The sequence below is a fragment of the Manis javanica genome, chromosome 5 (genome assembly GCF_040802235.1).
Source record: "Manis javanica isolate MJ-LG chromosome 5, MJ_LKY, whole genome shotgun sequence".
Lineage (NCBI taxonomy): Eukaryota > Metazoa > Chordata > Mammalia > Pholidota > Manidae > Manis > Manis javanica.
Genome location: NC_133160.1, coordinates 64,059,590 through 64,084,234, shown reverse-complemented (window position 1 = coordinate 64,084,234; position 24,645 = coordinate 64,059,590). Strand labels below are relative to the sequence as shown.

At 41.3% G+C, this 24,645-nt stretch overlaps 2 long non-coding RNA genes across 8 annotated transcripts in view; one reads left to right on the top strand and one right to left on the bottom strand.

Annotated features, from left to right (window-relative positions):
- The window catches only part of LOC108388228 (uncharacterized), a 65,252-nt gene extending 50,679 nt beyond the window's left edge, over positions 1-14,573 (top strand). For all 3 annotated transcript variants that reach the window (XR_005055827.2, XR_001851040.3, XR_001851043.3), the window contains 4 exons: positions 3,246-3,294; positions 12,669-12,751; positions 13,403-13,585; positions 13,875-14,573. This is a non-coding gene — a long non-coding RNA (uncharacterized lncRNA). The remainder of the gene's footprint in view (positions 1-3,245; positions 3,295-12,668; positions 12,752-13,402; positions 13,586-13,874) is intronic.
- Positions 14,417-24,645, bottom strand: part of LOC118968262 (uncharacterized) — a 31,836-nt gene continuing 21,607 nt past the window's right edge. For 4 of the 5 annotated variants that reach the window (XR_012131574.1, XR_005055821.2, XR_005055826.2 and 1 more), the window contains 3 exons: positions 21,411-21,671; positions 17,124-18,477; positions 14,417-14,541 (listed from right to left, as the gene is read on the bottom strand). This is a non-coding gene — a long non-coding RNA (uncharacterized lncRNA). The remainder of the gene's footprint in view (positions 14,542-17,123; positions 18,478-21,410; positions 21,672-24,645) is intronic. The other variant, XR_005055825.2, reaches the window with a different exon arrangement.

Below are 24,645 nucleotides of genomic sequence, written 5' to 3'. Positions count from 1 at the left end.
CATCTGGGCTTTGAGTAAATGAGGATTTTCTGAGCAGAAAAGAGGCAGAAGAAACTGCAATCATAGGGACCTACATGTGCAAAGGCAGAGAGGTGTGGTCTGTTGTGACGGGCCTGGAAAGTACTGGTCTGCTTGTTTGGAGCCAGAGCCGAGCTGTTTAGAGTCTAACAAATATCCTCAGGCAGTGGGGAAATAGCAGAGGGTTTTTGTTTTCTTTTCTTTTTAAAATTTTTATTTGTAAATAGTTTCTAATTTACAGAAATGTTGCAAGTATAAACAGCATAAGAAACACTGGTGTATATGTATCCTTTACCCAGATTTACTTACTAATATTTGGTCCCGTTTGCTTTTTCAGTTGATCTCTCACTCTCCTTTTCATTATGCATGCCTATATGTGTGCACATATAATATATTTTTCTGTACCATTTGAGAGTAAGTTCAATTATGACCTTCTTCTCCAAAATACCTCTGGGTATTTTCCTAAAAATAGAGATATTCTCTTCATAACTGTAGAACAGTTACCAACTTTAAATTTAACCCTGATATAGTACTTTTAGTCTAACCTGGAATTCATATGCCAATTTTGTTGATTGAGCAGGAACATCTTTTATAGCATTTTCCTCCTTCCAGAACAGCATGCTAAGATAAGATAAATAATAAGCTTAGAATGCTAAGATAAAGTATTTGATTTAGTTGTGTCCTATTACTCTTTTAGTCTAGAACATTTCTACAGCCTTTCTTTGGCTTTTATAACATTGATATTCTTTGATAAAAATAGTCCCCCACCTTTTTAATAGAGTAGTGTTTTATATAAGGGGTGACATAACCAGATCTAGGTTTTAGAAAAAGTTATCCTAGAAGCAATGTTAAGGATGGACTGAAGATGAGATATTATTGCTACAGCCATGGTCTAGGAGGCTGCTATTGGCTAATACTCCCTTCTGGGCAGGCAAGGACACAGGCATAGGAAAGGAAGGAAAGGGATCCCAAGTCTAAGTCCTGGGTAAAGTTATTTCTAGAACAGTCTAGAATGCCAAGTGCATGAGGCTTGATGGAGACACAACACCCAGATCTAAAACTGTGGCCTTGAATTTCACATTGTAGCATAAAACAGATCAGATAACATGAAGATCCTTCCGAAAAATAGCATTAAATGCATAGTTGAGCTTAACATAATGGAAAGTAAACCCCCAAGAACTAAAAATTAAGAGGAAAGAAAAAACAAAAAGCTAGGCATGAACTGATATTCAAGCAAATGTCAGGCAAGTTTTCTGGTCTTAATATGATCTATGAAACCCCACATGGATGCAGGAAATTAGGCCTGGAGTGCCAGGTAAGTAGTGAGTGAGAACTGAGACCCTTGAATAAGCCAGGATCACTGAAGGATATACCCTCCATAAAAGAAAAGAAAAGAAAACAAAACAAAACAAATGTATATTCACCAGAGTTTTGAGATGTTGGAGAAAGCTGTAAATAGGTGAAACTTTAGTTGGTCCTTGAAAAATGGGCATCTTTGGTTAAAAAAGGAGGAAAACATTTTGGTTTAAGGAATTAACAATTAAAAGTTTAGATGTATATGTATATCTACTAAATAAATTGTTCATCTACTTTTTACATTAAAGGGGCTTTTATGCTGTAAGTAATCTTTGGAATTTGCTTTTTCACCCAACATTGTGTTAAGATTCATTCATATTATTGTATGTAGCTGGAGTCCATTTTTACTGCTTTATAATATCCCATATGTGACTATGCCACACTTTATTTTCCTGTCAGTGATCATTTATGTCATTTCCAAATAGTTTAGCCTATTTGGAATAGTGCTACCATGAATATTTTTGTACATGTCTCCTGGTGTACATTGCAAGGACCTGTATTGGGTGTATGTATATACTTATATTGATTTAAAAGTCTTTCTGTGAAGCATAGCACCTTAGAATGGCATTAGGTGAATTTTTTGAGTGTAGAAATTCAAGTCTAGAATAATCAACACCCTTACCTAAGATGAATAGATTCAGATACCACCCTAGGAACGTTGCATAGTGTCTACTCAAGATAAGGAGTATTTGCCAAGTGTTTTGTTGGGAAGCAAAATTATAAGCTGTAGTTGCATAAAATGAGGACCATACCAAGGATCAGTGAATCAGCAGTGTGAAGGGGGCCTTACTATTTTACAGTGGGGTCTCCTTTGACAGGACCTCAGAGAAGAATCACGTGAGCTCTAAGTTCTAGTCATTTGCTGTACTCCCATTCTGCTTTTCTTCATGGAAAATCAGTTTTGAGAAAAAGTTAAATAGTATACAAATGCTATGGGTTTAGATAAAGCCCAGTGCCAATGCATTACCAGTCATTCCACGCACACATGAACCGTGCATAAGGAAAACATTGTTTTGGAGTTGCAATGTGCATTCCACAAGGAGATATTTAAATAAAGATAGAAATAGCAGAGGTTTTGTCCTTGTTTGGACAGCACTTTAGGACATAACCAAGAACTGCAGCTCTTTTTCCTCAAAATGTCAAATGAGGATGGATTTCCCAATTTGTTTAACCTCCCCATCAGAAAGGGCTGGGTCTCAGTTGTGTCCAGTTAAGGTCTGTGCTTACAAGTACATTCCTGTAGAGTCGATATTATTTGGAAATTCTTTATATAATCCCTATTCTGCATTTACCTAAACATAATGCTAATATTTCAGGTTTCTAGTCTCAGCCTTATAAAACATTGCATGTTTACCCACCTTTAGGTTCCTATAACAAAATATTAAAATTGTACTGTAAATATGTAGAAACTAGAAAAAGTGAATTCCATTGGTAAAAAGAGCATTAACTAGAGCATTCTGATTCTCATTGAGAATTAGTGCAGCAATTTTTCTGTAGATAAAAGAACCTCTTATCTCATGAAGAGCTGCATTAATTACAGCCTGAAATTCTGCTTCACACGGTCTCTTCAGGAGCCAAGGAGAGAGCAGAAAAAATGTGTGCTGTTGGAGGTCTGTACTCCCCATTTTCTTTTTCTTCTTGAAAAACAGCTTTTCTGAAAGGTAAATAGTATACAAATGCCGTGAGTTTAGGTGGAACACAGTGCCAAGGGAATACTAATTATTCCAACAATAGCAGGAGCTATAACTTTGAAAGCAAAAAACAAATTTCAGTGTTATGAGTAACTTTGCTGATCATAATAAAGGACGATGAAATTTAATGTCAATAGCAGTACAAGTGTAGGAGGTAATTCTATTTCATTTTCTTTTCAGACGAAACAGAAACGGAACATGGTGATACAAGCAGATGAAAAAAACCCAGGTAATAATAAGTATAGAAATAAGTACGATCTATGTTGAGGCCAAAAGCTTTGGTTTTAGAGCTATAAAAGGCAGTTTTTGCTATCTAGAATCTATATTAAGACCAATATTCCTCCTTATTTCCCCTCATTACCCTTACCAGGTAATGGTAGCCAACCGATAAATGGATACATAGGACAAAAGTGACAATAATCTATTGAGTAGACATTCACTATGACAGTAATACTGTTGTTCATGCTAAATTTTTCAGTACTTGCTCCCTGTTTTTTTTGCACATCTTCATGAACTTTGTTTCCTTTCCTGTTTAGCACCAACCCTTGCCCAAGCTTTGTCCAGTGGTTGGTTTCTCCCAAACTTGGCGTGCATGCAAGCCTTCCATATAGTGGTGCTGCCTAATGCTCAGAGTTGAGGATAAATCCTCTCCTCATTTATTTAGGCACCTGTAAAGAAATCCAGGACATCCTTATGCACTATTACTAGAGGCCATGTTCTCCACTCCACATTCAAGAAAAGAATCTGGTCAAATGGAATACTTAGAAGATACTAAAAATTAAAAGTAGCAGTAGACAAACCTAATTCTACCAGTGAAAACCCAAATAACAATCTATTACTCTTCTGTAAGAGTTCTGAGATAAACAAGTTGCATCTTTTAATTGAACCCAGTAAATGGAATTGAGATTCATCAAAGTAAAGCCAGTTGCCCTGTGATGCTCAGAATGGGTTCACATTTGCAAATGGTGTTGCCTGATGTGGCAGAAAAGGCAAAACAAATGTAGGTTTGAATTTCAGATCTGCTATTGACTGACCTTGGTCAAGTACCCTTCTGATTCTCAATTGTTCCACACAGCGGGGAAAATGATACCAAGTTAGAGATACTGTGCAAAATGTATGAAACAGTGCCTGGCACAGAGACTCAGAAGTTGCTTTTGTTATTGTTATTAATGATCTGGCACACTACTTTTCCATCAAATACCTCTAATATTATAATGAATATAAAGACCCTATTGAATTTGAAATAAATAAAAGCATAAAATGCCTTAAATTCAGAGATCACTTTTGTTCTAATGTATTCAAACCCCATTTCTACTCCTCAGACTGGTTCTGTAAAGGGAAAGGACTCCTGTCATGGGCAACATGAGGGCACCCCCATAGAGGAGCAGGGGTGGGGGGAGCCATCATCGCCAGGCTGCAATCTGGCCCTGCTGCCGTCACCGGCAGGTCCGGGCTAAGTGAAAGGACAAAATGTCACTGCAAGGAAGGTGGACAAAAGGAAACAAGAAATGAACTCTTCAGTATCTTAGGCCACCAGGGATGTCTCAAATGATTCCACCCATTATACAAAATACAAATCAAGTCACCTGAAAAAAAGTAAAGAATTTTGGAAAACGAGCCATTTACACAGAAGCTAGGAATTGAGACAAAATCTGGATTCCTCTCAAAAATCATTTAAAAAAATTTTGTCCAGACTTAGACCAGTCATTGCTTCCATTCTCAGCTTTTCTCGAGTTGTAGGAACAGAGCCAAACTTAATTCCTTCAGGTTTCTTGTTGGCTGCAAAATGATGTGAGGCCCTTCATCTCCTCCCTGGTGTTGTCATCCTTCCTCTTCACGATTGCCTCAGCCACCACCTGCCTCTTGCCAATGCTTTGCCTACTCTTTTCTTCTCCGTCCCTCCTTCCCATGTGGCCACTTGGCGGACTTGCCAGCAGTGGGCTGGCCGGGAAAGTGGCCGTCCCGTGACCCAACCCCAGGGGCCGTGAAGCCACTCCTGGGTTTTCCGTGACGCACCTGCTACAGTCACTTGGCACCAAGTAAACAAATGGTCCAATCTTTTCCAAAAGTGGTTTTGACAAAGAACAGTTTAAAACCCCAAAGATGTTGACAAATGGGTTGTTAATCTAGGAGAGTGAGTAAAGCAACCCATTTGAATGACAGGAACAGATAAGGCCCTCCTCTCTGTCCCCTTGCCTTTTTAAATTGATATTCCTGTGGAGGGAGACAAAGGGAAAGAAGTAAAGGAAAGAAAGTCAGATCTTTAGCACTGGCTGTCCAGGGGTTGATTAGGATGCTGATCTGCGTGGCAGGTTTCTAGGTTCTTACCCAACTTCTTGGCTGCTGGTCAAAGGCTTTAACAGTGCACTTTGTAAATAGTGGTGTATAAAGCTGGTCTAAAAATAGTACATTTCCAGGGTCTGAATTGGGTGAGCGGCATGAGTGGCAATGGCTGTATTGTATAGGACAGATTACAAGCGAGTTACTCAATGGTACTTGATATGCAGGGTTATTCACATGCTTCATCTGGTTTGGTTAAATAATGCAAACACATTTACCAATGTGCAGGATTGTTTTATTTGTGCTCAGGAGAACTGTGCATGTTTATGATGGACAAATGTACGTGTTCTATTTTCTGACAATCAAACAAAGCTCTCCCCTATGAGGTAAATAGCCGAATTAAATAGTGGAGCCGACACTCTCGAGAATTGCTGATGTGACTCTATGGTGGCTGTTAATGACAGGTTTCCTGCTGTGCTGGCTTCCCTAAAGGATTTTTGCTGAGGGTGGGAACCAACAGGAGGCTCTGACAACTAGTGGCCCTGCCAGGTCTGGCTCGGCTATCTCCTGAAACCAGGGATGTGAAAGCTAGGGCCTCACTAGGAATTTTTCACCATGAGAGCAACTGTACTTTTCTTCCTCCCCTCGCCTGTGCCTGAGCTGGGGACAGTGAGGGTGATGTGCTCCTCCCTAGCCTAGAATAACCCCTGCAGAAGCCAGGGTCACAGGAAAAGCAGGCTTAGGGAGAGGCCCAAAGGAACTTCAAATGAGAACTGTAATTTGGGGACCAGAGATGCTGGGAAAGATGCTTGCAGTCTTTTGAAAGCAAAAGCCACCCCCTCACCCTCCCTAATGGTTTCGACTGTAAGTGGTAATTGTTCCTACAGATTTTGAGGGGAGCAATTTTTTTATACTGAAATGCACCGTGATTATTTATGACATAAATAATTGTCTTTCAGGCAGTTTGGAGACTATCGTATCTAATGCAGTGCAGAACCTCTTGGGTGAAGTCCTCAATCATTCTGCCAGTTCGATTTCCCCATAGAAGATGGAAGCGAGAACAGGGACAGCTCTTGAAGGAGTTGCATTAGGGAAATACAATTTAGAGGACAGAAACCCCTGTGCTGTCACTTAGGCAAACATTTCTCCTACCCAGATTTCATGCCTTTAACTTGGTACAGTCTTGGGCAAATTGGGTCTGACACTCTCCAGGAATATATATTACTGGCATTCCTCTCTCCCCACTGCTTATGCTGCACAATTTGGGGAAAGTTACATAAACTCTGACTCCCCAGTTTCCTCATCTGTAAAAACATGAGACTAGTATACACGTCATGAAGTACAGCATTGTGAGGATTAGAGGATTATGTTAAGTAATGTGAGCAAAGCATTTGGCCCATGGTAATAAATGAAACCATGCTCATCACAACAGGAGGCAAGCAGGCAGCATTCCTGTGCATAGCCTTGCACCAGCCTCATAGCATCATAGTCTCCCTCACAACCATCCAGATATCTGGAGCACACAGATGCTCAGAAAGCATTACGTCAGCATTTCCATTACCTGTCATTTCCCTTTTTATCACCAACTACATGATAATGGGGGTTAATTTCACTTTGCAGCTAGCTGTATTGGGAAATAACATAAACCGTTATTTTGGCCATTTGGAAATTCCCTCCATCTGGCTTGTATTTCTTATGCTGAGGAGTATGATTTTTTCAATAAGGTAGATATTTGCTTACATTCCTAAAGAGTCAGGAAAACAACATAAATTTTAGCTCTTGTTTGGGACTGAATTTTTCAGCTGAATGAGAGAATATAGCTGGATAACCTATATATAGGCATCCCCTCAGGCATGAACAAAGTGAGATGTAGTTATGGAGAAGTGAAGAGCCAAATAACTTCCTAAAAGTTATGGTCACTGCAAAAACATTAACCCACCATGTCTATGAAGTTAAGAAGGGCATATGAGGTTGCTGTAAATGGAAAAATCAAACTGTGCAAAACGAAATATAGGTGTACCCCACTAGTAACCATTGTCAAGATTTGGTTTCAGTATCTGTGCAACAGCTGCCTAAAGTTATTCCAGAAAGAGGGAACATTGTTACTACTGCAACTCTTAGTGATCATCGCCCAAAATTAATGTCCCTAGGAACAAAATTTGCTCAGCCAAATATATGAAAATATTGAAACTGACCCCTTTACCAAATATTCACATCACTATACTTAAAAATCATATCAAAGAGACAGAGTTTTGAAAATTGTCCAAGTTTCTGTGGCCAAACTAAATGAATTACTTTGCTTTCTCTTCAGAGGGGGCACAATTTCACCTCTAAGGGCTTCTATTCTCAAAGGGCTAGAATGTACAAACACACAGCAACTAGAAGAAAGACACTTTCTATTTCAGTTCATTTGAGATTTGTTTTGGGTGTTTTTTGTTTTATTGTAAGCCTATCTAGTAATATGCTGGCCATGTTCTAAGCTTTGAGAGGGGATAAAAGCTATACTATACCTGTGCTCGTGGGTCTTGGTGGAGAAGAAATGACTTTCATCTAAAGACCACTCAAGACAGTGTCCCTAAATGCCCAATTACATGTAATCAACCACTAAATAACAGCAGAGATCACCACGACTATGGGCAGTGGACATCAGGGTAGGACAGTGTGGCAGAGAAGTGGTATTTAGTAAAGGTAGGTGAGAGTGACTGGTATGAGCTGAATTGTGTTCACCCCCAAATTCATATGTTGAAATTCTAACCTCTGGTACCTCAAAATGTGACTGTATTTGGAAATAGGGTCTTAAAAGGGATGATTAAGTTTAAATAAGGTCATTAGGGTGCACCCTAATCCAATGAGTGGGGTCCTTCTAAGAAGAGGGGAATGGGACACACACACACAGAGGGAAGAGCACGCGAGGACACAGGGAGAAGACGGCCGCCTACAAGCCCAGGAGAGAGGCCTCCCAGGAGACCGACCCTGCTGACACAGTGACCTCACACTTTCAAGTTACTAGAATTGTGAGAAAATGAATTTCTGCTGTGTAAGCTACCCAGGCTGTGGCACTTCGTTAAGGAGCCCAAGTAGACTAGTGCAATGGCCTTGAAGGAAGAGTGAAGCATTTTAAGAAGACAAAAGGGGGCAAATGGGTGCTATGCTTCTCTCTCTTGTTCTTTTAAATATCTAATTCTCATTTACATTTTATTTTCCTTGTGTACATCCTTGGTTCTATTACTAGGTAAAGGGGGTTAGGAGACTGTGGGGAGAAGGGAGATGGGAAAGGAATTAGGGAAAAGGAGACCTGGAGGCAGAGGAAAGAAAGAGATGATCTCACACCACCATGCTAGTGTTTTATCAGAAATCAACAGACAACAAAAAGCAACAAAGCAGGAACTATAAAAGCAGTGAGCAGTTGTAAAACTAAAGGATGGCCTTAAGAACAAGGAACTATAGGCTGTTTAACAAGATTATCAAAAATCTGAAATTTATCTGCACTCGCTATGGAAGTCTTTATTGCTCACTTGTGGCCTCTTGATAAGTTCAAACTTTATCTTCTGAAGATAAATTCCAATATTATCATTACAGTTATGACTTACTTGATATTTATAACACCCCAGGGTTGCCTTCCTGCCACATTATTTTTGCACTGTTGAAATGCCTTTTTTTTACAATGGATATAAATGATATAAATGTAGTATGGAAGCATTTATATCAATAGCAAAGACATAGCTGGGCTATTTAGTCAGATAGGACTTGTCACTCAAGTGATTCTTATTACCCATTAAATATTTTCCAGTGATTCAGGGGTTTCCAATTGGTTGAGAAACATAGTGGGGGGGGGGGGAAATGCCAATAGAAGAAGATAAAATACTGCCTCAGATTTAAATTACTAATCTAGATAAACCCTGAAACTTGTTTAATATATTTTACCATCCAGACCAAACTTGTTCTCAGTGGTGATGTAAACAAATTTGTGCTTAAGTGATCACATGTACATTGTTGTTTCTTAAGGAAATAACAACTGATGTTTGGTCTAACCTCCTGTGAGCATTTCAGTCTTAACAGTGAATTTAGAGAAATACATTTCTTTCATTACAATGTTGCAAGTTGTGTTCAGGGAGGGCAGAAAATACAATTAGTAAAAAAGATTTGTATAGTCTGACTTAAACTACTGGGGAAAGATTTGGTGTGGGAAACATTTCTCCCTTAAGAGAAGTCGTTTTTGTTCCTGCTAAGTCCCAAAGGCCTGGGTGCCTTCAGAGGTCCCTCCGAGGCCAAGGCCTGTGTGCGTCCCACAAATTCCTGCCTTGGGAGTCTGTAGTCTCCGGGTCTTTCCAGTCCCTGCCTCAGCCAGCTAGCTTGGCCTTGCTCACTCAGTGTTGTCACCCCTTGGTCCAGATTCATGTTTTCTATCCACTCTGGGTCTGCATGCTTTGCCCTTCCTCAATCCCTGGGCTGCCTTCGCCCAGTGTCACCTTGATGTGCTTCCTATAGTCAGGGGCCAGTCTTCTCTACTCTAATGCCCAGCCTCACTCCTGAAATCCCATCCTGGACCCTCTGCTATCCCAGGAAAAAAGGTGAATGTGTACAACATCTTGAGTGCCTGCCTTTGTACCTCAGTCAATATCACAATGCTCAGCTTGGTAAACATTTACTACCTGAGAGAAAGAAAAAAAGAAAGGGAAGGAAAAAGGGAAGGGAAAAGGGAAAGAAAAAGGAAAGGAGGGAGGGAGGGAATATTGGTTTTATGCACAATTGCTGTCCTTGAGAATGTGGTCTGCAGTTGTAGGAAAAAGCCAGCTAAATTTCTGTAGCAAGTTTTCTCTTAGTTTAATTTTCAGTGGCCAAACTGAATGAATTCCTTTGCTTTCTCTTCAGAGGGGGCACAATTTCACCTCTAAGAGGCTTCTATTCTCAAAGTGAAATAAAATGCAAATGAGAAACAAAATCAAGTCCAAAGGATTGGATATGTTTTCTGACCTCTGACAGTCAGCAAGGCCCTAAGGCACCGAGACTTGTTGTGCTGTATACGGTCTCCTCTTGTATGACGCTCAGAACCCTCCTTCCACTGGAAAATTGGATGAAGAGGATCAGTCTGTTCTTTCCCAGGAAGAGAGGGTCCTTTATCCTGCCAGTGAAGGCTGTTTTCTTATTTGTTTGGTGATTAAATATTTGGAATCCATCATTTGGGTCCTGCTGGAGAAGTGAGGATGCTGCCACCATGGGGCCAGCTGCCTGTGTTTGGCCAAGGAAGATCTCCGGGGCTCCCGTCTTGCCCAGAACCTTTGATGACCTTGATCTTTGATAAAGAATCTGTTAGTTGTTTAAGATATGGAAATATTTCCTCATCTTCTTAGTGACTTGGATGACCATTAAATCACCTATATTGTGCTCAGAGTTAAAAGAGAAATTAGGATTCTCCTTCCATGAATCCTAAGCCCAAGCGCCGGGGCCAAGCTCTCTGTGCTGGAATTGCCTGCCTTCTGCGGCAGGTCTGGCATTGCTCCACAGAGGTGGTAGCTGGGTTTTTTTCCTTCTGTGTGATGGTTCAGGTGGCCACTGATGGTTGCTGGAATCAGAGTACCCTGGCCAAAGTTTACAAAAAGGGAATAATATTTACAGTTTGGAGATGGTTGTCTATCCCCATCTCCATCTTCAGTTCCCTCTCTCACATGACAAAACTCCATGGCAAAGTGGTGGCTGGTTCAAGGACCTGTCCATGCTCCGCAGATAGCTTGCTTAAGTACTGCAGGGAAAGGGAAAGGAGACTAAGATTAATGTTAGGTTAATTTCACATTAGTACCTGGCACAAAGTAGTCTCTGAATAAATATTAAAAGGATGAATTGAAATAATATATTATAAAATACTAAGTAAAAAAAGGATCTATGAAATATAATACTCAGTGAGAGATAAGAGACAGCAATGGAGATAGAAATGAAAGAGAGAAGAGGGAAAGTTCTTCTGTACAGAGGAATACAGCTAATGAAGTAGAAAGGAAGACAGGATTTTAAAAATCACTATTTTGTAATCCCAATTTAATATTTGGTCCAGGTAAGGATCATCAATAAAGGCTAACGCCATTGGGTGAAGTGTTGTTGGGAAAGAAGTTATTCACAGGTCTCAAAATGTCAATTACCAGATCATGTATTAATTGCCAAGGGGAAAGGATACCTTATCATAACAGAGAAATACAACAACAAATATCTTAACCAGGCTGTTACTCCAAACACCACCAATAATGGGACAGAGGATGGTACGTCCCTCCTCATGTGACTGCAGTCTGAAGTATACAGCATCACCTATTAATATTTTGTCAAAAATATGTAAACAATCTAGTTATGAGGAAACAATCACACAAGTTTAAAATCTTAGACATGCTACAAAATAAATGACCTGGACTTCTCAAAAAACAGTTAATTTCATGAAGGATAAGTAAGTCGGGATATGGTTCTGGATTAAAGAAGCCAAGAATATATGACCAAATCCAATGTGTGAATCTTGAATGGATCCTGAATTTAAAAAAATAATTATAGAGGACATTTTGGGGTTAATTAGGGAATTTAAATACAGAATATAAGTGTAGTAATAGTAATGATTCTGAGGTTATGTAGGAGAACGTTCTTGTCTCAGAAATACATCTTGAAAAATCTAGGTATAAAGTTTCATGATGTCTGCAACTTATTTTCAAATGGCTCAGCAGTACAGATATATATGTGTATATATATATATATATATATAGTACATACAATGTGTGTGTGTGGAGAGAGAGAAAATAATTGGAGCAAAATGTTAACAATTGTTGAATCTAAGTAAAGAGTATATGCTTACTGTGCTATCCTTTCCACATTTTTGTGGGTTTGAAAATTTTCAAAATAAAATGCAGGGGAAAAAAGAAGAACAAACTGACTTTCAACTTATGAATGAATCAGAAAGCCCAGGTAGTTCTTTTCCTGAAATAGGGGAGAGAAATTAGAAAGTTAGGCAGATGAAATAGGCAGTAGGATCATAGAATATCATAAGTTGAAGGGTTTTTAAAGTCTAATTTTAGACTGCTTCTGTGAAATGATGGCCAGGGTTTTGGTTAAAAAAATTAGGGAAACAATGCATACTCGATCTCCCACTTGCAGAATCACAATTAATGCTATTAGTATATAACAGTTCTGAGTAAAGAAATGTGTTTAATTTTGTTTAATGTCACAATTCCTAAACTTATTTGACCATGGAATCCTTTTTAAAAAATGCTACCCACTTTAATTTCCTCAGAAACAGTGTTCTGAAGAGTAGACCTAGAGGAAACCCCCATCCAACTCAACATCTTTATTTTACAGGTGAAGAAAAAGAAGCCTGGATTAGTTGATTTTCTCAAGGTCACAGAGGAAGAACTGAGCCAAAGACTCAGGTCTGAAGAAAGGTATTGCAAAGACAATTCTTGGTATTCACAGGGAAGGGGAAAACATTTCTGATGATAAAGATCATGCGATTGAAATATTTAATGCCATTTCAAACAACGAAAACCCATATTTCATCCCATTTATAGTTGTTCTACATATAGGATCTGTTTTGCAAACACGACACCTTTGTTTATAACCATGGAGACATATGTTGTTTGCTCCTAATATCGTACCATGCGTGAGAAAATGATATGCCTTCTATATGTGATGCTAATTTGAGTTTCATCCTGTTATATGGACTAAATATTACATGAAATTGTGATAGAATCATCCTGTCTTAAGTTACACTATTTAACAGTTATGATAGGCTAAGGGAGGAAGAACGCATGTTTTACTGCTTACATTAAGGATATACATCTGCTTTAAAACTATGTAATTTCTTTTCTAGTGCCCAAGCTGATTTGCTATGGGCTCAAGCAGATATTAAACGGGTTCTGTCTCTGATGGCTGCAGTTTGCATTCTGAGCATGAGCGCAGCCCTGGTGCAGGACAGGCAGTCTCCAGCAACAGATGTCAACCTCCCTTGTAAAGGCACTGCTCTGTCTCACAACTGGCAAAGAGAACTGAAGGAGTTCCCTTCCCTTTACGGCTTTTATCTCTCTGGTTAATAGGGGATGCTGCCTAAAGGAGGCAATTCTTGTGCAATAAATCCAGACTGCAAATAAAGCAAGGCAAGAGGGAGGAAAATCACAATGCAAGAAGTTTCCTTTGTTTACTATGTTTAATTGGGATTCCACACTTGAATGAAGAAGAGAAGAGGTTCTCTCCCAGGGTGACTGGGAAGGCGAAAAAAGGTAGGTTTGCTCTGTCTCTGTGCTTTTTAATGTGCAAATTAGAGCCTTTCTCAGCCCAATAGAGTCTAGTTCTGAGTAGAGGGCCAGTGTCTCCGTGGGTGCTCAGTAAATATTAATTGAAGAGGGTGACGGCTTTGAGGAGTGCGCTTAATTACATTCTGTCAGGCACAAGCCCTCTAGCCATGCACAGAAAGGTCCCCTGTTTCTTGCCCTAAGCACCACCCGAGTGACCCCGCTGGTTGATGGGAAAGGTCTCAGTTCTCTCATTTGTCTTCCACCTCATCTGCAGGTCTCCTTCCCAACGCACTCTGCCTTCTGCACTCAGAGGCTGATGAGAACAAACAGGGAAGAGTAAAAACAACAGCTGCCGCAGCCTCGCTTCTTGTAGAGCTTCCTCTGATGAGCTGTCCGCAGAACCTTCCTTGGGCTGGCAGGAAAGGGCAGGGCTGAAGGGGTGGGCTGGAGAATTAGGTGGGGGCTGCAGCAAGGAGCAGGGTGTGGTGTTGTTGTTATCATTCCCAGCAACTCACGCCCTTCCTGAAAGAGGATTACACAGCTTGTGGTGTCTCCTGTGGGGGAGTGCACACTGTACCTCGGACGTCAGGCTTGGGGATGTGAGTACTCTGGCCACTGGCGTGTGGGAGACCTTGACTATGTCTCATCTGAGCAAAAGCTTTAAGAGTCTGCGATGGACTGAAGGGTTGTTTTTCCCCAGAATTCACATACTAAAGCCCTACCCCGCCAGTGTGATGGTATTTGGAGGTACGGCCTTTGGGAGCTGATCAAGTCAGGAGGATGGGATTAGTGTCCTTTTCAGAAGAGATGCAAGAGAGACAGTCTCTTTCCAGCCATGTGAGGACACAGTGAGAAGGTGGCTGTCTACGAGCCAGGAAGTGGACCCTCACCAGACACTGTATCTGCTGGTACCTTGATCTTGGACTCCCCAACCTCCAGACCTGGGAGAAATAAATGTTTGTAGTTTAAGTTACCACTGTATGGTATTTTTATTATAGCCCCCTAACGTGGTAAACAGTCATTGTATGTTCCCATCAGCTCTCTTGCTATTTCCTCTTTGCCATATGAATGGCATGCCCAAAAGTGGACTGCTCTTTCAGCCTGGATCTGGAATGACGAAGACACAAGTCAGTTTTGATGCACGTGTCCTCTTCATTCCAAATCCCAGAAAAAGCCTTCATAGTCGTAGCTGAGATAATTGGGGTTGTTCCAGCCGGTGAGCTGACTAATTCGCACTGGGTGAGTGGAGGAGCAAAGTGAAGTTTGTGGCTTGAGTGTTCTACCAGTACTGGTCTTTACCATTGGACTGCCAATATGGGAGGAATAAAAGCTCCTGCAGGCCTGGTACCTGCTGTTCTGACACTGTGTCCAATAGTCTCCTTGAACTAAATGAAGCATAATATGCTGTATATGACATTCCAACTGTCAACAGATCAAGAAAGGGACTTGTCTATGAGGCTGTACCTCCAAGGCGAGAGAAAACTTAGCTTTCTCCAGAGACCCTCATGAAAGTCATTGTATCTTTCACTTCTCTGAGCAGCAATCAGGGTTAACCCTAGTGCCCATTCCAACTCTGGAGGCACCAAAACCTCCCAAGGGGAGCACAGGGCCCCTGGTAGGCCTGCTTACAACCACATGGGTAACTTCAACTCATTCACGCTTTGTCTGAGTGTCCATGGTCTTCCTTCAAAGCATATGCCTGGTGTGAATTATAACTAAATACTGACTTAGACCAATGTCCTTCAGGGAACAACTGCCAAAACATAAAACATTCATGAGTTTGAGGTCAAGTATAGCTTTTCGTTGTTCCTGGAGCCCATTATTTGTTGATTTAAGTTAATGCTATGCCTTTATAAAGATGGTTATATGAAAATATTGAATCACACAGCCTCCTCCAGGAACTCTTTGCCTAGAAAATTCTCATACTCTTGTCAAATTTAAGCAGATTACATCATACCAAGAGACTTTGATAGCTATCATAAAATAAGGAGTCCAAACCAACGGATGATTATAACTGCCAACAGGAATGTAACTGTGAACTTTAAAAATATGCTAACGTTTGTCCCTGTATAGAAATATTAGCCTTAAGTTCTTTCGATGACATATGTGTATGTTTTTATAATTTATTTTTATAATAGGGTAGGAAAAATCAGCTCCAAGAATATGGCTCTCCCCTTTGATGTTTATCAGTGATAGCAGTAATGTCAGGGAGCATTAGCATACAGAATAAGTACAGAGATGCTGCCTAAAGCATATCCTTGGATTTTGTTTTAAAAGAATTTTATATATATCCCAACCCCTGGCCCAACTTTAATGATGTTTTAGATCAAATTCCTATATACTGGATGGTGATTGAGGTCTGGGGTCTTGTCCTACTCACCTTTGTAGGCTCAGGAACTTGCATAAAGTAAATGATTTAGAGGGCCTTGAAAAGGATTTGGGTGAACAGATGGATGGAGATAAGTGGATTGGGGGGGTAGATTAAAGAATGAGTGGAAGAAGAGATACCTGGGATCACAGCCCCCTAAACTGCTATAAATAAATAAGGATAATATAAGGAAAAAAATATTGTTTCTTGGTTGATGTTAATATACTATATTTCTGAGAGAAGGCCATATTTGCTTTTAATACAGATATAATAAATACAAATTATTGTAAATTAAGTTGTTATAACCATTATTATCATAATAATAAATCAGAATGCTTATCCTAAGGCATCTTTTGCTTTCAAATGCTCCTCTTCTATTACTCCTGGAGGCCCATGGTGATAGAAAATTTTCTTCATGCCCTCAAAGGTTTTCCTTGAGAACCCTTCCACAGTGACCCCACAACAAGACAGGGTTTCATTAACCCTAGTGCCTCCTACAACACTGGAGGCACCAGAACCTTTCAAGAAGAGCAAAGGGGATTCTGGTAGAGTAGCATGACAGCATGGATAACTGACGTGTTTGTGCTTTGTCTTAGGGAAGGCATATGATTGGAGTTCCTCAGTTACTCTAATGTAGTAACAAAAGTTTTTATCATATTCCTATAATCCCTTTTATAGGGAGGAGCAGGTAAGTTCAGATTGGATATATTGGTGTTCTTGGTAAAATTTCATGAGGTTTGTAATTGTTTTAATGAGAGGTTGGTTCCCATAGCCCCTAGACCTGTTAGGTTTTAATGATCAACTACTAGGTTCATCCTACAAAATGAGAACCTTTCAAAGGAAAGAAATACTTCCTTCCTTTGAAAATTCTTTGTTGATCTTACACTCCTCTCTAGTTGTTGCCCTAGTTCTACAGCATTTGACCCCAGTTACCACTCCATTTTCTTGAGCTTGACTTCTCCCTTAGCTCCCGTGACTCACTGCCTTCTTGTTCTCCACCTATTTCTCAGACCATTCCTTCTCAGAGTCCACTGCTGGATCCTGACCATTACCCACCCTTCAATGTTGACTTTCTTTACAGCTTGTCCTCAGGCTCCTCAGTGCTCACTCTGTACCCTCTCCTTCAGTGTGCCCACCCATGGTTTCAATTCTCACCTCTGCACCAGGAACTCCCAACTCTGTATGTCTGGTCTTGATCTCTCCTCAGCTCCAGACCTGCAGATACAGGTGACTCGCAGATATCTGTGTCAGGGCACACAGTCACCTTCAACTCCTGCTCTGCTCCTTTATCTTGGTTGATGGCCACCGCCTGCCCCCCATGCCAGGAATGTCACTCTCCCAGAGCTTATCAAAGAGTTGACCAACACATTAAACATTTCAGTGCTTACCTTATGGCAACCAGTATGCTAGGTGGTAGGTACAGAGATGAGAAAGATGTTTCCTACCACGACGAACCTGCACTGCACAGGGAGAGGAAGCCAAGCAAACACAAAGGTGAAGTGAGGTGACATTAAGAAGTAAGACATTATGAATATACAGAGGAGAAAAGGAGTGATACTCAATGAGGACTTCAAAAAGAGCAGCAAGTTGGACCTTAAGGATGAATAGAAATTAAAATTAGGATAGTGGAAAGGGTGGTATTCCAAAACTGGGAAAGTATGAGCAAATGCACCTAGTGTAATTGCACAGCTTATTTCATTCATGTATTCGACTAGTTAGAGCTCCAAAACTGTTCTAAGCTTAGAGGAAAAGAATGTGCTAATAGCATTGTGTGTGTGTGTGTGTGTGTGTGTGTGTGTGTGTGTGTGTGTGTGTGTTGGGCAAATTAGGAATGTGGTAGAGGAAGAAACTAGAAAAGTAAGTTGGGGCCAGCCCATGAAAGCAGATGTTTGTTTTATTTACTTGAATGAAATGTACTTTGTCCTTCCTGTTGGAAGGGTAGACGGCTAAATTTCAGGGCTGGCATTCACTTCAGTAGTTACAAAATAATACAAGTTGACAGTAAGTTGAAAAAAGTATTATGATGTGACTTCCTGCCATACACTGGAGAATTTCATAGCAGCAAAATAAGTATTTAGTGAACCAATGTGTTGTAGATCCTTTTCCAAACCTCACTGCTTCCCTGGTCAGCTCTGGACAATAATGCAAGTCAGGTTAAGAAGAAAAAGAAGGGAGAGGAAAAACAGGGAGGAGTGGTGGGGGAGGAAGAGAAGAGGAGAAGGAGGGGAAGAGGAAAAAGAAGGAGAAAACCAACAACTATTGTTCATGTACGATTCTCTCATACTGAGAGCCTCAAGAGAGGGGAGGCTGATGGATCAAACTGCTTTAACAAGCCTTACCACCTGCAAGCTTCACCAGAAATAAAATCTGGGCTCTCCAATCAGAGGTGGATTTTTTTTTTAACTCTGCCGGCCTTGAAGGGACATGGAACATGTTCTCCAGGGTAGGATGTACCTGAGATTGGCTGGCTAGAAAGTGCCTCGCTGTGGCATGCATCTCTTCTTCATTCCTAAGGTGAGGAAAGCAAGAAAATTTTCTGTAAAGAGTGGTACCAACAACACCTTAGAAAGAGACAATATGGAAATCTGTAAACTTAAAAAACCCAGACCACACGTATCAGTGAATCAGAGGCTATGTTTTACAAACAGAGAGAATATATCGTGTCTGAAAGGATCAAGGTTCAAGAAGGGGAGCAGGCTAAGGTGCAAGGCAGTTGACCATCATGATGGACGTGAAAACCAGGTGGTGGAGGTTCTGTGTTGGGTTAAGATCATCTCACATCAAAAAAGGAAAATGAGTGAGAGGCTAGGCTTCCATGGGCTGCTGCCCAAAATAATGGGGGTAATATTTATATGAAATGGCTGCTGGTAGGCAAAAAGCCATTTCCCTTTTTGTGATAAGTGGTTGGCTGACACTGGAAAGTACACCTTCTATTCATAGTGCTAGGGTTGGTTTATCTGAAGAAACTCTTAATGTGTTTGAATTTGAAAAGAAATTGCACTCAGACTGCATATAGGAAAAATCTTGTACTTGAAACAGTTCATGCAGATTTGTAAGTAAGGCTTGAGAATCCAGAAAGACACAGTGACATTAGCCTGGTGTATTTAAAGGGAATGAAGTCCAAGGGAATCTGCCAGATTGAAGAGGAACTCCTCTGTGTTCTCTCCAAGCTGAACATTCCATTTTTACAAGGGCTCCTTTGTTGTCCTGTTTGTACACAGACTAATGAATGCTTGACCTTTTTCAGTGATGAAGGCACAGTCTGTACCTCAGGAGCATATTATTTCAAGAAGCACAAATGAAGAGAAAGTCCAAACCCCATTGGGACAGATGGACTAAATATTTTGATATTGGAACCACATGGGGAAAGGCAGGGACTGGGAACCAAATGGAGCTTGCCTTGATAAGGGAACCTGGACAGAGCGTCAGTCTTCTCTGGTGTTTCTAGGGACTCCAGTTATATAAGCACTGGACACTGACCTCACCTGAGAGGGCTGTCAGAATCAGCTCAACATTTATCTTCATGTGTGGTAAAAATGGACAATAAGTGAGGAAAATATTTGTGGCCTGGCAAAAAATGTTGAATTTCTCAATTTGGGACTTTTGTATAAAAATAACTAGTTTTCATCAAGCCTTTACTTTCTATCTAGAACAAAATGTCTTATATGAATTAACTTACTTATCATCAGATTGACCCCATGATGCAGGCACTATTGTTTCCACTCCCACTTTTCTTTCTCATATAGACATAGAGGCCCAGTGAGGTAACCTCCAAGAGTCACAGGATGTTAGGGGGACTTTGAATGCAGTTAGTCTGATGTCTGATCCCTGCTGTCTTGTCTCCCAGTGACTTCAGCAATCACCAGACTGTTCTTTTCCCTCCCTCCTCCAGTGCTGCTTATTTACCACTCCCTGGTCTGAGTAAGAACTACTGCTAATTAAGGGTGAACTCCAGAGCTCTGGAGGTACCTGTGTAGTTGCTCTAAAGTGCCCCCTGTATTTGTGTGTCTTTGAAATACTAAGTATAAGATAAATTTTAGCCGAAATAAGCAGGTGAAGAGAGGCAACAAAAGGCCAGGTAGTTTATTTGAGTGCAACTCCTGGGTGATGTTCCTCAGTCTGGGTATTACAGGCTGGGGAAGTCATACCCGGTCAGGGAGGTGGGGGCTTATAAGGGATTAGGAGGGGGAGGAGTGGGCAAGCTATCCTACGGGGTGTGGAGAGGTATGATTGGCTAAAGGTGACATGATAGACAACTAGAAACTTTTTTTCCTTCCAAGAGGTAGGAGGCTGACATCCTGGTCTTAGTTGGCACATCAGAAGGATGGAATTCAGGAAGAGCTGTCCCCTTTCCATGTAAGACACAGACCTTGGGGTCTGGTCTGTTCTCCCCCTATGGCATCTCTTTGTTCTGTTTGCATGTCCTTGTTTTTCCTTCCTCCAGCCTAACACTAAGCCCCTGGCAATCATTACAGTGGTGTGGGACATGCTTAGAATGTGGTGTTTCATTCTAACTTAGTGTTGTTTCTAACATGATAGTGTTAAGAATCATTTTGAGAGCCAAGATAGTAATTGATGATAGTGGCAGAAAGTCTATTTTAAAAACTAAAAATAACTTTTGACTAAAAAAGCCTTGACTTTGGAGTGTCAGGGACCAGTGATGAAGTGGGGGGCTCCAGTTACAGAGCTGAACCTCAGGAACCTAAATACAGTGACTCGCAGCAGTGAAAGCCAGAAGCCCTCGGTAACAGGAAGCCACAGGTCTCGCTGCTGGGCATGATGAACTCCTGCCCTCAGTGCCGCGTGAGGCAGAGACGACGGCCCCTCGACGGCCCCTCCAAGACTGTTGGCCAAGAGCGGTGTTGGGTGGGGCTGATAACAGCCCTGCTCAGGGACAGCAATACTTCTGGGGGTGGGGGTGGGGTGTCTGCCGCACCCTCGGGTCAGGACCAGCCCGGCCTCCTTTCTCTTCCCCCCTCCCAGGAATCTGGATGCTCAGGCTTTGGCTCTGTTTCCTCCATTCTACCTGCACCCAACTCCAGGTTAGAAGCAATCAGATAAACTCACTCATTCTGGAAAGTTTAATGTGTGACTCTTCCAAGGGGAGCCCGGTTTTAACAGAAACATTAAGCCTCGGAACAAAGGGGCACCAAGGTCCCAAATTTAACTCACTAATGCTCAGGAGTATGAGAAGCTGAAAGGCAGCTTTTTTTGTTGTCCATAAATGATTTTCCTTCTCCAGCCTTCACACTGGGTGATAATAGGGGAAAAAATGTTAAAATTTCCATTTAAAGCCATCTCAGTCTGTCTCAATTTCAGATAGTCTTATTTTGAGCAATTATTTAATCACTTACAATTTAACCCCTGTGTCAGTTTTCTGTTACTACCATAAAAAATAATGCAAATTTAGTGGCCTAACACAGCATGAATTTATTATCTTACAATTCTAAAGTTCCAAAGTCCAGAGTGGGTCTCCGTAGGCTAAAATCAAGGTATCAGCAGGACTGTGTTCCTTCCTGGAGGCTCTAGGGAAGACTCTCTTCACTTGGCTTTCCAGCTTCCAGAAGTACCTTGGAGTATGGCCCTTTTCTTCCATCTGTAAAGCCAGCAACAATGGCTTCAGTTCTTCTCACATCTCTCCCCTCTGATCTGACTCTTCTGTCTCTTTCTTTGACATTAAGGATGCTCAGGATCACACTGAGCCTGCAAAGACAATCCAGGTAATCCCCGATTTAAGGTCAGTTGATCAGCAACCTTAATTCCATCTGCAATCCTAATTCTCCCTTGCTATGTATATAGATTTTCACAGGTTCCAGGGATTAGAATTTGGACATCTTTGTGTGTGTGATGGGGAGGAGGCATTGCTCTACCTGACACACTACTCTTTTCAACTTGTTTTCTCTCGCTTATTTACTGTTCTTTCCTAAAATGGCACATGGGTCCCTGGAGATGGGGAGAGAGGGACTCAGACCCAAAGGTTATTTCCCTCTGGATTCTTGCTGGTTTCCACCACAAAGTGCTGGACTAGGCTCGTTTCTGGCTGGGCTGGATCCCACCAATTAAATCTGTGATTTGTGAATTTATCTCATGATAGATTACAAACCACCTCAAAAGTTAGTGGCTTGAACCAACAATATTTTAACCATAAAACAACAATTATTTCTCCTGATTCTGGGGATTGACTGGGCACAGCTGGGCAATTTTTCTGTTTCTTTTGGTTTATCTGAGGTACTCATGTGGCTGTATTCAGCTGAGAGCTTGGCCTGGACTGGAACATCTAAGATGACCTTTATCCTCCGCAGTCTTTTTCCTCACGTCCTCTCATTATTCGGGAGTGTGGCCTGCGTTTCTTTACAGCAAGGCAACTGGCTTCTAAGAGAACAAAAGCAAAAGCTGCCGGACTGGGGCCTCCTACTGGCACAATGTCCCTTCAGTCACAATCAATTGGTCAAGACAAAGTGTGGCATCAGCCAGATTCAAAGGGAAGGAAAACAGACTCCTTGTCTTTGTAGATACAGGTATGAGAGGGAATGATAGCAGCTATATTTTCAGGAAAATTGCCACATCATCTGTTCTCTTAGCTTGACCAGGGCCTGAGGCACTGGCTCTGTGACTCCTGAGTCTGGCTCTAAATGTCAGTCAGGGAACACTGTCATCATTGTATGGCTGTACATTTATGACCCACCTGGGTGGTATGCCCTGCAGCCTTTGTCCCAGGGTCACTGAGCTTCTACATGGTCATCTTCTGGCAAATGCTCCAGTTGCCCCCACTGTCTACAGTTTGCAGCTCCAGGGCTAGTGGGAGCTCCTGGGTGTTTTGGCTCTACAGGCTAACGAAGGAAGCTTGGCAATGCTAACTTAGGCCTCCGCAGTGAGCTGTGTTGTGCCACCATTTTTACTCCTCTGAGGCTTCTTGGCCACAGTGGAACACCTTGCATTGTAGGCTGCTTTTGCAGTTAGAATTGGAGGTACAGCTTGCCTGCTGGTGAGTTATACAAGAGATGCATTTCCCAGTCCTAGGAGTAGGGTACCAATTCTCTCTGCTTTTTGATTTCTCCTGAAACCTGTCTCATTGCTTCTTCCTCTAAGATTTTGTTCCAGAAGACCGAATTGGAGCATACCTGGCTAACTGCTTGGTTTTCATTGTCTCCAGGACAAAAAGACTTTCCTTTTTCCCCTTGCTGCTTGTTAGTAGCTTCAGAACATCTTTACAAAACTTAAGAACTCCTTTATAAAGGGTAGTATTTGTCTGGTCCACTATTTAGGCTGCTGGGGATGATAAGGAGGGAGATTACAAATAAAATGGATGAATATTTTTAAAAAATATCATTACCCCTCTAAGAAATTCATCATGAGTTATTCAGGTTGGTGGACAAAGGCTCTGCCCTGGAATATCTCTGCACTGTAACTACAGCAGCCATTTCTCTTTGGAAGGTATCCACTGCCAGTTAAGAGCATCTAGGAAGTGCAAAGCACCCTTTCCTGTGCTACCATCACTTTCCTCCCACACGCAGACAAAAACATGCCCAGATGCACACTCTGAGAGTCTGCATCACCTGGGTCTTCCAGAGACCAGTCATCCATCCTGCTCAGTCCATGGATCTCCCCGCCTTTCAGGCAGGGTCCCAGCTGCTGTTAGTGCTGCCCAATAAGTGGCACTAAACACGGGTTGTCAGGAGCTGAAAGTGGAGATGCATCCTATCCGTGTTGCACAGGCAGTGTACTTCCAAAAGAGTCTGCATGCTCTGCCTTTGCTGGGGTGGTTGAAAAATACATGATGGACATGCATCATGGAAAATAGTTGCAGTGTATAGCTAGGAAAGTCAGCTACAGTTACATCCCTTGCCCTGCATATATACATTGTATGTATTTCTTATGAGACTCCTGTCTCATTTTGTCATTAGACAAAATTGTATACTGATGTAGAATATCATTGCACTTTCATCATTGTAGGGGCTCTAAACTTATGACCTTATTGTTGAGAAAAAAGGAAGAATAAGACAATTCCTTATGGGAGAATATATTTGTAAATGACATATCTGATAAGGAGTTGACATCCAAATTATATAAAGAGCTCACGCACCTCAACAAACAAAAAGCAAATAAGTCAATTAAAAAGTGGGCAGAGTTGCTGAACAGACACTTCTCCAAAGAAATTCAGATGGCCAACAGGTGCATGAAAAGATGCTCGACATTGCTAATCATCAGAGAAATGCAAATTAAAACTACAATGAGATATCACCTCACACCCGTTAGGATGGCCAACATCCAAAAGACAAATAACAACAAATGTTGGCAAGGATGTGGAGAAAAGGGAACCCTCCTACATTGCTGGTAGGAATGTAAACTAGTTCAACCATTGTGGAAAACAGTATGGAGGTTCCTCAAAAAACTAAAAAATAGAAATACCATTTGACCCAGGAATTGCACTCCTAGGAATTTACCCTAAGAATGCAGCAGCCCAGTTTGAAAAAAACATATGCACCCCTATGTTTATTGCAGCACTATTTACAATAGCCAAGAAATGGAAGCAACCTAAGTGTCCATCAGTAGATGAATACATAAAGAAGATGTGGTCCATATACACAATGGAATATTATTCAGCCATAATAAGAAAATAAATCCTACCATTTACAACAACATGGATGGAGCTAGAGGGTATTATGCTCAGCGAAAC